At 41.1% G+C, this 12,218-nt stretch overlaps 1 protein-coding gene across 1 annotated transcript in view; it reads left to right on the forward strand.

The window, feature by feature from the left end:
* LOC136866650 (homeobox protein PKNOX2) overlaps positions 1-12,218 on the forward strand; it is a 621,923-nt gene that overhangs the window by 347,399 nt on the left and 262,306 nt on the right. Inside the window, exon 3 of the mRNA XM_067143772.2 lies at positions 5,012-5,056. The gene's annotated coding sequence lies outside the window, so the exon portion shown is untranslated. The remainder of the gene's footprint in view (positions 1-5,011; positions 5,057-12,218) is intronic.

Raw genomic sequence — 12,218 nt, forward strand, 5'->3', positions numbered from 1 at the left:
CTACTCAGTGGCTGCCTGTTTTAGCAAACATTGCTCCTCCAGATCTGAGGAGAAAAGCAGCAAAGGTACAGTTGCTCAAGAAGACCTTTGCACACAGGAACTCTCTTTTGTTCAATGCCTTACGAGATCCACCTGTGATGAGGTTAAAATCCAGGAACCCACTCTGGACTGATCTACACTCCTATGAAAAACTCAGTGTAACAGCAGAATGGAGACAGCGATGGGAACAATGTCCACCCACAAACGCCTTTCTGATTAAAGACCCAACGAAGAAAGTGCCAGGTTTCGATCTTCCTCGACATGAGTGGTCAAAACTCAACCGTTTCAGAATAGGCCACGGCAGGTGCCGATATATGATGAAAAAGTGGGGATATTGTGAAAGTGCTGCGTGTGAGTGTGGTGCTGAGAAGCAGACATTGCTTCATGTTGTTGAGAGCTGTCCACTGTCAGCATTTAAGGACGGTTTACGGACTCTGCATGAATTGACACCAAGTGCAGTGGACTGGTTGTCGAAGCTGGACATTCTAGTTTAATTACATCTATATTTTAATTTGTATGTTAATTGTACATTTTTACAGATTATGCTTGTAAATGTCATACGATAATAATAATAATAATAATAATAATAATAATAATAATAATTGCTGAATCTTAAACAAGGTTGGTGCACTTGGCCGTAAATGAGCCACAGTCTTTCACCTTGTCGGCTGTCGGCTTTGTCAGAATAACACAGTTACGTCGTATTGATTGTGCGGTCTGTGGTCAAGATATTTCAGTGCGCTATTCTGATGAATTTATATAAAAAGAAGTGCACGTAGTTGCAGTAGTACGAAGGTTATAACAAAGAATACTATAATATCGTGGCGATGGGCAGTTGTTGATTGGTTAAGTTATAACGGATTGGTCATTAGAGCCGTGAGCTAAACAGTCATCTATACTAGTTTTAGAAGCATATAAGTGCACCCTGTTAATATCTAGGTGTTGACAACCTCCGTGCCAATAAATCTGTATGATTTCGGCCGTTCTTGTACTCGGAGACGTAGTGGTCATTTTCGACCTATCACTTCTTGTATTACCGGGCGAGTTGGCCGTGCGGTTAGGAGCGCGCATCTGTGAGCTCGCATCCGGGAGATAGTGGGTTCGAACCCCACTGTCGGCAGCCCTGAAGATGGTTTTCCGTGGTTTCCCATTTTCACATCAGGCAAATGCTGGGGCTGTTCCTTAAGGCCACGGCCGCTTCCTTCCTATTCCTAGGCCGTTCCTGTCCCATCGTCGCCATAAGACCTATCTGTGTCGGTGCGACGTAAAACAAATAGCACCACCACTTCTTGTATTGCGAATAAATTGGGGCTAGATCTGGAAAGGAAGCAGCTGTGGTATAGCGCGACATTTTTCGGGGTTGACATATAAAATCTCATAAAGGATGTTAACCCATTATTGTTCTCGGTTGTATTCCTCGAGGCTGAGTGCATTCTCAAAATCAGTCGTCATCTAATGACAGAGTCGGAAATGAAACCCGAAATAACCGTACTGGAAGCAGTACGCTAACGCCTAGGCGTTTAACACGGCGGCCCTTGATAGTGCTCATAAACATACCGAAATGCTATTGTTAATACTCTCTATTCATATCAATCCCGTTAACACAATAACAATTCCCTAATAATTACCATGCGCTCTCACAACGCCCCTTTTATCTTCATTATTCATACTTTTAAATAATTAATTCATCACTTCTCTGGGAGAAAGAGCACATGTTTAATAATTATTAATGCATTTGTACGTTGATGTCGCCTGTTGAGAATTTAAATATGTAATGAATTAGTACCGTTTTGATAGAATCGGAAGTCGTAGGCATTGTTCGGCCCTTCTTCAAATAGATTCGGGCATACGTCAGGCCGTCCAGTCACTGTGCTAGAAGACTTAAAGTAGGCGGCCGACCTGAGAGGCTGAATAGTTTCCCACTCTACCTGTCCTTTACCGAGCTCGATAGCTGCAGTCACTTAAGTGCGACAAGTACCCAGTATTCGGAATATTGTGGGCTCGAACCCCACTGTCGGCAGCCCTGAAGATGGTTTCCGTTGTTTCTAATTTTCACACCAGGTACCTTAATAAGGCCACGGCCGCTTCCTTCCCACTCCTAGTCCTTTCCTTCCCATCGTCGCCATAAGACCTATCTTTGTCGGTGCGACGTAAATCAACTTGTTAAAAAATAAAAAAATAACTGTCCTTGTCACATTCTTCTAATTTTCTTCCAGAGGCCAGACGCCCAGAAATCTTGAGGTTTCCTTCGTTTTGAGATCTCCCCTGGATCGGAGCCGACTTCTTACAAATCTAAAGAAGTCCTCTACTGACGATCTTAGGTTTAGGTCTTGTGTTCATATCTTAAATAACCTATCTAATCGAGTTTCAACATATTTTACCTCAACTTCTTCGACTGAAATTTAGAAAGATCCTTCGGTGAGACATAACTAAATTTTACAGATATATCCTAGTTCATAAAATATTTTAAAATCCTTAATCTGTACTTTGCACCCGTTTGTTATTGGGTTAAAATTACAATTTAATTTATTGTCAATACTCAATACTTAACGCTGGCTGATTTATATGTAATATACAGTATGTATGTTTGCAGCGTTATTTTAGTATGAGTGTGAATTATACCCCGGTCTAGAAAGCCAAGAATAACAGCCGAGAGGATCCATCGTGTTGACCACACGACACCTCGTAATCTGCGGGCCTTCGGGCTGAGCAGCGGTCGCTTGGTAGGCCATGGCCCTTCGGGGCTGTTGCGCCATGGGGTTTGGTTTATCAATTATACATTTAGTTCTTTAGACCCAGGAGATTTTTAATTTTGAAAATACGACCTCGTGTTTAACATTAGCTGACTTGAAAAAGCATAACTTATTTGTTCCTTTGATATTATTTCTCCTGGCCAGTGCGGAGGAATTTTTGAAATTAAAATTTTCGTCCTTGCAGTTCACATTCCACATGGAACTGGTGGCCCCGTAGCCATTATCACTACACCAGTTCACTTGGTAGGTAATGTGATGGAAGTTTATCTGATTAATTGTAGCAAAGCAAAGCAAAGCAAAGTCACCTCCGTACAGGCCATGAAGGCCCTTGGAGGAGTGGAAGGTAAAGGCTTCGACCATTGTTAATCTGGGCACGTGATGGGGTAGAGTGGTTAGCTCTACGGCCGGCCGCCTTTGTCCCCAGGAATTAACCTGGTAGTCATTTTGGTGTAGGCTGAGTGAACCTCAGGGCCATATGCACCTGCGGAAGTGGAAATCTCGTTTCTTAAATTTTACGACTTCCTCACGGATTAATTGTAGGCTATAAGAAATCCTCTAGAAATATGTTTTTTTTTTTTTCAATAATCCATCATTCTGAAAATGAAATACGTGATTGATGCAGTATTTTTGTTTCCTGACAAGTTGGACATTTGGCAGGTGAGCTCATGTTTTAACGTTAGTGGTCTGAAATTCCAACCACCTTACTCACAGTTGAGGTGTGTATTGGACACGAAATCTGAAGGCTGTGGGTTCCGCTCCCTCCGGTGTCTGTTTGGCCAGTTTTGTTCATTAGGCCTACTTAATATACTATACTATTTGTATGTAGTCGACACGACATAATAGCTGAAATCGTAGTCGTTGATTTGACACTGCAGCATAAAAATAACGGTGATGTACTGTTTTTAACGAATATTATTAAGAGAAAAGTAACTGTGTACTATTTCATTGAATAGAGTTTGCCTTCATTGAATAGCAGTGAAAAGAACCTTTGCTTATTTCATCGATCTTTAATTTTAGTTTTCAGAAATTAGTATATGTGAGTAAGCCTCCGTGGCTCAGGCGGCAGCGCGCCGCCCTCTCACCGCTGGGTTCCGTGGTTCAAATCCCGCTCACTCCATGTGAGATTTGTGCTGGACAAAGCGGAGGCGGGACAGGTTTCTCTCCGGGTACTCGGGTTTTCTCTGTTATAATTCATTCCAGCAACACTCCCCAATATCATTTCATTTCATCTGTCATTCATTAATCATTGCCCCAGAGGAGTGCGACAGGCTTCGGCAGCCGGCACAATTTCTATCATCGCCGCTAGATGGGGGCTTCATTTATTCCATTCCTGACCCGGTCGAATGACTGGGAACGGGCTGTGGATTTTCATTTTCAGTACATGTGAATTTGTCCAAGACACTGTGCGGTGATGTAAAAGTATAAAGTATATCACCTACAGAGAAATAATTTAATTATTTAATTTAGTTAATTGATAATTACGTTGTATTAAATGAGGGAGTGTTTTAATCTAGTAGATGGTCCCTGTCGTAATCGTAAGAATGGAGCTTTTTTGTGTGGCTGTTGATATCGTGTTCATAGTCACGGGAATTCCAGTTTCACATGGAATCCGAACCTCTGGAACGTGACTTTTTATTTCAGCTATCCCATATGCGTTGGCCGGGATTCTTGCCGCGACCACCTTGGTGAGAAACTATGACGTACCCCCGTCTCCCCACTCCCCCTCTCCTAGTTGAACTCGAATCTGAATATTGAGAGTAAGTATAGGCCTGCAAAGAAAAATGGGAAAAAATAGAAAGCTAAAACTCTTCCAACAGTATATAGTGAACTACGAAAAACAGAATGATTGTCTGAAGAGTCAGGTCTGCGTATTGACTGTTAGAAAGAGGCTTTTAAGGGAGGAATATGAGTGAGCGTGAATTAAATCACTGGTGGAATACCAGCCAATAAGACATAAGAATAACCTTTCTTGAGAAGCTGCTCCATATCCGTCGCCGGCTAAATCTTCTCTTGGAGATCTCAGCTCAGCAAATCCTGGTTGGATTTATAGAGTTGATCTCCTTCGTTTACACTGCCAGCTTGAATGGATTTACTGATTTCCAGGCAGTCAGATCTTCTTTACTCTGCAATGGAGATCAGAATAGATGGTTGACACAAGCTGCACTGTATCAATTATTGAAGAACACGTCTTATTTGTGATCTTATTTGTCTTGTTTCAGGTGAGAACGCATCCTGGACAGTAGCTTAGAATGGCAGAATACAAGGTAAGCCTGATAATAATCTTATAATGTAAGTATTAAGTATGTCATGTTTTAGAGCAAATCTAAATGCGTGTTCGACTAGCTACAACATTCTGTATATTTAAATATAAGGTAGAAATAATATTATCAACGTCTGTCCTTGACCTCTAATAATTCTTCATCCTTTCACTTTGCTGTTACCGAGCTTGATAGCTGCAGTCGCTTAAGTGCGGCCAGTATCCAGTAATCGGGAGATAGTGGGTTCGAACCCCACTGTCGGCAACCCTGAAGATGGTTTTCCGTGGTTTCCCCATTTTCACACCAAGCAAATGCTGGGGCTGCACCTTAATTAAGGCCACAGCCGCTTCCTTCCCATTCCTAGGCCTTTCCTATCCCATCGTCGCCATAAGACCTATCTGTGTCGGTGCGACGTAAAGCAAATAGTAAAAAATAGCAACTTTGCTTTTTCCTCCTCTCTTATGTCCAGTTGTTATTACCTTTCTTCTTCTCCTTCTCCTGGAAATCCTTGAAATGTTGTATCAGTCTTCTGGAAGTTGTTACGTCTTGTATTATGTCCTCTGTTATTCCAATCTGTGCCATATCTTTCTTTACTACTTGGATCCACTGGTTGCCATTCTTGCTCTTATATACACTCGTTTTGTCAGTCTGCTGTTATCCATCTCCATTATGTAATCAAAAAATGTAATGCTCATCTTTCTGATCGTGTCTGACATCCTTTAATTTTCTTCGTCCTTATAGAGATCTTTATTCCGCCTATGTCTAAACTCTCATTCCTCAGTTTCAGTGGTTTCCAGATTTTCCTCAGTATTTTCCTTTCCTTCTTTGTCTCTTCTATTTCACCTGTTTTCATAGAGAACATGCATTCTTTGGCATACAGACTCTCTGGTTTGATTACTGTGTTTTAGGGCCGAATTCATAGTCAGCACTTATACATAAGTGGAACCCTTAAGTAATAAGGGATCACTTATAATAAGTATTCACTTATATGAGTTTACATTTCATAGACAGCACTTAAAGAGCACACTCATTGATACAGTAAGTATCACTGGAGATGTGGCAATGCTGTAAATTATGCCCATGCTTCCTGGATCGTGCAGTTCTGGCTACCGAATAGTGGAATGATCTATTGTGCTTTGTTTATGGAAGGATATCGCGTGACCGCGTGCGACATTTTTGAGGTTAAAAGATCGTCTATATTGTATTTGGTTATCAGAATAGATAACAAAACAGCGAGCTGAGACGACACCTGCAAGAACTTGCGCATAATATAGAACAAGCAGTTTCTCATCAGAATATGAATGCCGTGGGAAAAACTTGTTGTGGACAATGCAAACTACGAAAATGCCCAGAGTCTTTCTTCTCATTATGTTTATAGTTATCCAGGTACTCGAACCTATACAAATATTAATCGAAATGTAGAATATCTAGCCTTACAACGCTTTTAATGATTTGACAAGTATATCCGTAGCCGTTATGTTGTAATAGGCCTAATTACTTCCCCAATAAAATGCAAATAGTATGTTTTGATGTGTGATGCCATAATTTCAGAAACTTCTGATATAATCCGGCAAACGATTCGTTGACTAACCTGATATAATTAGCACAGATCAACCTTAAAATAAATGGTGGTAGTGCAACACGTTCATTTTTCTTATAACTCAGTACAGTTCTTTACCATTCCGTAGGCTTACAATCTTGATAACTTATCAACTTGTAACACGTTTCCAATTAATTAAGCGAAATACTGGTAATGATGATGGTGATGATAATTGTACCGGGCGGTACACCTCCACGCCGCTAATTTAAACTTTGCGCCAGTTGAAACTCCTCTGCTGGAGGAAGTCTGAACTTTATCTACTGTGTTAATTTTCAAGTTTCTCAGAAGATGTCACTACTCGGAAATTTTGAAGTTTCTGAACTGGGTCGTTTTTGATGTATTTTTGTTTTACCTGTAGTAAGAAGTGTGAACTTTCTCTTCTAGAGGACACTACTGAAGAACTACAACAGTGCACCCTAGTGCGAAGTTTTTGTTTTTCGGAGAAAGTTTTATTTCATAAGTTTGTTCTTTGTTAAATTTCCTTCTGTCATTATTTAAGTTGGCAATATTAACCCTTTCTTTCCCCTCGTTTTGAAATTAGCCAATCCCGAATTTCTTAAATTAATTTTCGGCCAATCGGGGCCTTCTTCCCCAAACTGCTCTGTAACTGGGTTCTGTAACCAATAAAATTCTTGCGGGAGGGTGTTCTCATTTCCTGAAACGCCTCGAACTTTCCGCGAGGGTATTTAAACTGCTGATTTTCGGGTCTCTGCGCCACTTCAGTACCAACTTTCAAAGTGTAAAGTACGTAGCAGGGGGCGGGAAGCGCCTCTTTCTTCGGGCAGCAGTTCAACGACAAGGTAATGGCCGTTTAATAACTTCTTTTCCTGCTAGCTCAGCAGTTTAACTCTCGGGGCGGGTCCGAAGCGTTTCCACCATGTAACTTTTCCCTAAAATGTAAAGACTCTTAGCATCTATTTTCTTTTAAAGCTACATATTGGGATAGAGAGTGCTTAACCCTCTCGAGCTCCCACTCATATTGTTTTGGGGTGAACTTATTTTTCATAACCGATTCTTCCTTAACGTAATGTAAATTGTTTCCTTCTAAAGTCACCTCTTTAGTAGGGGATTAGCCCTTGCATTAGCGGCCTAGAGCCAGATTAGTTTTTAAACAAAAGGTATTAGGAGTGCAGATCGCCTCCTCTCAAATTGTTATTTTGGAGGTCATGTAATTAACCTTTTTCACTTAATAGACCTCAGTAGGTTGGGTATTTTACCCCTGTGTATATGTCCTTAGAGGACAGCTTGAAGGTGGAATTTGGTGTGGCCTTTGACAGGCTTAAATTTTGAGAGCAAGTTGCTCTTTCTTGGAAATTTTGTTTTCTGCGCGCCTCAAGGAGGCCTTACTGTGTAATTTGGAGCAAGTGCTCCTGGGCATGAATGGGGTTTTCTTCCCCTCTGTTGAAACTTGTTTTGGGGTGGGGTTGGGCTAATTGCCCAAGAATTGTGAGTTCGGGGATCGAAGCCCAAATCTTGTGAATACTGTAATTGTAATTTGTTACCTTGCTACTCTGTACCTGCCATTATTGTTATTTCTTGATTTTGCTAAGAAAATATAACCTTGTTAAATTTTATCTTAACTGTAATTTCGTATTTTGAGGCCCGTTCACGCCCGCACCTTCTTTCACCTCTACCTACCACAAAAACTCGGTAACAATAATAATAACAATAACCTGAAACTAAGAGGTGGCATAAAATCTCTAAACAATATCTTCATTAATGGTGAGATAGTGAGTCCTCTAGAGGTTATGTTCACTCTCTCAATCAAAGGAACAAGAATATTCATATCTCTCACTTTACTAAAACGAAACCTTCATTAAATTGTTGGTTACATTACATTTCGACAGGATTTTCCATCTCTGCTGTGTGCACGGAAAGCATTCTGTGAATGAAATGCAACATATTCAGCAAAATCATTATCCTCCGTCTTGCTGCAACATAAGTGAGACACTCTGTAAGTGTGTGTGGGAGGTCCACTTATAACAATAAGTGGGACACTTAAGTAGATAATATGAAATGAAACCTGGCTTATAAGGGGCACTTATATATAAGTGCTGTCTATGAATTCGGCCCTTAGTGTTTGATTTTAGTTCTCCCTGAGAGATTCTTCTTCTCGTAGGTATATTCAACCAGTTGGTCTGCTAGTTCCAGTTTTCTTGCTCTTGATCTGCTCGCTTCCTTATTGAGTCCATTCTTCTGAATTATTTCACCTAGATACTTAAATTTATTAACCTTGCTGATTATCCCGCACTCATTTTCTAGTGCTGTGGGTGAATCTCTAATATTGATCATGAATTTAGTCTTCTCAAAATATATCTGAAGTCTAACGTTTCCCGCTATTTCCTTCAGAAGGTTGATTTGTTCTAAGGCAGTGTATATTTCAGAGAGGATTGCTATGTTATCAGCGAAGGCCAAACAGTTTACACCAACACCTTTGAGCTTTGAACCTAATCTCATCTCATGATGGAGTATAGTTTTTGTTCTTTGTAACCCTGTCTCTTACTATAGTTTTCAGATCTAGAATCTGTTCTGCACATGATCTGCCTTTTCTGAACCCACCTTGGTATTCTTCGATTTGTTTGTCTATTATTGGTTCAATTCTATTATGAAGAGCTTTTGACAGTATTATATATGTGACTGCTACTGGGGAGATGCTTCTGTAATTGTTCACATCTGTTTTGTCACCGTTCTCTTGTAACAGGTGTATGAGTACGTTCTTCCACTCAGTAGGGATTTTCTCCGTTCGCCAAATTTCTTGTATTAGGCTACCTGCTTCTTTCCACAATTCTGCAACTGCTTTCGGGAAATAGAGGGTTCAAACTCCACTGTCAGCAGCCTTGAATATGGTATTCCGTGGTTTCCCATTTTCACACCAAGCAACCGAGCGGCTACTTGCTCGGTCAGCATTGTTTTCTAAATATTTTTATTGCCTCTCTGATGTAAATACAAAGTACTTCATCAGTTAATGTACCATAAATCTAAAATGTTTATGAATAACATGTTTTGTTTTCTTAAAGCTGTATAATTTCGCTCTTATAAAGAGAGTGTGCCGACTCACTCTCTGGGGGTAGCGTGCCTGCGTCTCAGCCAGACGCTACGGGCTCGATTTTCGGCCAAGTCAGGGAGTTTTACCTGGATATGAGGGCTGGTTCAAAGTCCACTCAGTCTACGTGAGAACAACGGAGGAGCGAGTTGAGATAGCGGCCCCAGTCTAGAAAGCCAGGAATAACTGCCGAAAGGATTCGTTGCGCTGACTGCCCGTCACCTCGTAAGCTGCAGGCCTTCGGGCTGAGCAGCTGTTGCTTAGTGGACCAAATCCCATCTGGGCTGCAACGCCGTTCTTTTTTTTAGGTAAAACAAAAAGATACGCTAACGAATTAACACCCAAAAATGGTACTTATTTCATCTCAACGCCATTTAAACTTCTTTACTTGTTTTTGGACTAGTGAAGAGATTGGACATTTTGAACAAAATCTTAAGTTCATTCACTGTCGGGCTGAGTGACTCAGACGGTTTGAAGCCGCTCACATACGCCAGCTTCTTGACAGTAGATTTACCTACACGTAAGAAAACTCCTGGACGACTAATTTCCGGCTTCCCGACGTCTCCAAAAACTGTAGGCCAAAAGTACTTAGTGAGACGTTAGAACACTAGTAGTAGTAGTAGTAGTAGTAGTAGTAGTAGTAGTAGTAGTAGTAGTAGTAGTAGTAGTAGTAGCAGCAGCAGCATTAAACCGGGCGAGTTGGCCGTGCAGTTTAGGGCGCACAGCTGTGAGCTCGCATCCGGGAGATAGTGTGATCGAACCCCACTGTCGGCAGCCCTGAAGATAGTTTTCTGTGGTTTCCCATTTTCACACCAGGCAAATGATGGGCCTGTACCTCAATTAAGGCCACGGCCGCTTCCTTCCCATTCCTAGGCCTTTCCTGTCCCGTCGTCGCCATAAGATCTATCTGTGTCGGTGCGACGAAAAGCAAATTATATATATTTTTAATGATTCACGAACATTTGTGAAGCTTAGATCTGCGAAATCCATACCCGTCTGGTTACATAATCCTCAAAACATGTATTTTTTTTACATTCAGTTACATTTATAAACGAATCATACTCGTCAAGGAATTGACAATGATAATTGTAATGCCATATTTCTTCTGTGGCTACTCTGTGATGGCTTACAAATATACGTTGCCCCTGTGAACGATCCCACTGGCCGTGTATTTCTCTCAGCTGACCGACCCCTCTGGTCTCCTCTGCACGCATCCATGCATACATTCATGCAGGCAGACAACCGGTGGTAGGAAAACACGAGGCAGCCTTTTAATGTTTGCTGCTGCGTCTTGAGCACATCCCTTCTGCAGTGGAGTGAGACAACGAACGTTTATGTTCTGTGGTTTTCGGTGGAGAAGTCTGCTGGGGAATCCCCTTTACTGTACAAGCCCTCGTGCAGTGGGAGGGGTAGTAGAATTACCATATCATCCCCTAGAAGTAACCCTGCAGCTCCCCGCCAGACGTGATCTTCATGTAATCATTATGGGATTATTGTGGCATATGTGATCGCCTTCTAATAGAGTCATCTAAAGTTTACGTTTCCCCCGCTGCTTTAAATTGTCGTATCACGACAAATTTGGTTTTACTGAAACACTGAGATAGTACTTTGTAATGGTCATGTTATCTGCATGGTCAGCCTTACAGAGATAAAATCACCTCTTGGAAGTCGGCATGTCTGTTGGTTTGACCAGAAAAGTTCTGTCTTTTCGTAGGTGGAAATGGAAACGAATTTCCCATTTTATTAATCGAGGAACCTTGCATTTATTTTTCTCCTTTTCCCCTCTTCTTGGCATTTGTCCAAGTCATCCAAGTGCTTTTTTAACAGGTAAATCATATTCCGTTCAAGTAATTCTGTAGAGACCGGGACAGACAGAATTCGGATGGAGAATGTCCGACAAGTACTGACCCATGTCTGCCTCAGGTAATGATGTGCGTGCTGCTAGACTAAATATTGTATATGTTAGCAGGACCGAGTGCTCAGATATTAGAGTACCGGCTTTCTGAGCCCACTGTATTATTATTATTATTATTATTATTATTATTATTATTATTATTATTATTATTATTATTGTACCGGGCGGTACACCTCCACGCCGCTAATTCAAAAGGTGCGCCAGTTGAAACTCCTCTGCTGGAGGAAACCTGAACTCTGTTAACGGTATTAATTTTCTACTTTCTCAGAAGATGTCACTACCTGTAAATTTCGGAATTTTAGAACTGTGTCATTTTTGATGTGTTTTTGTTTTGCTTGAAGTAAGAAGTGTGAACTTTCTCTTCTAGAGGACACTACTGAAGAACTACAATAGTGCACCCTAGTGCGAAGAAAAAGGTGCTTAACCCTCTCGAGCTCCCAATCATAATGTTTTGAGGTGAACTTATTTTTCTCAACCTATTCTTCGTTAATATAATGTAAATTGTTCTTTTCTGAAGTCACCTCTGTAGTATGGGATTAGCCCTTGCATTAATGGCCTAGTGCCAAGTAGGTTTTAAAAACAAAGTGTATTAGGAGTGCAGATCGCCTCC

Source organism: Anabrus simplex, chromosome 1 (genome assembly GCF_040414725.1).
Source record: "Anabrus simplex isolate iqAnaSimp1 chromosome 1, ASM4041472v1, whole genome shotgun sequence".
Classification (NCBI taxonomy): Eukaryota; Metazoa; Arthropoda; class Insecta; order Orthoptera; family Tettigoniidae; genus Anabrus; species Anabrus simplex.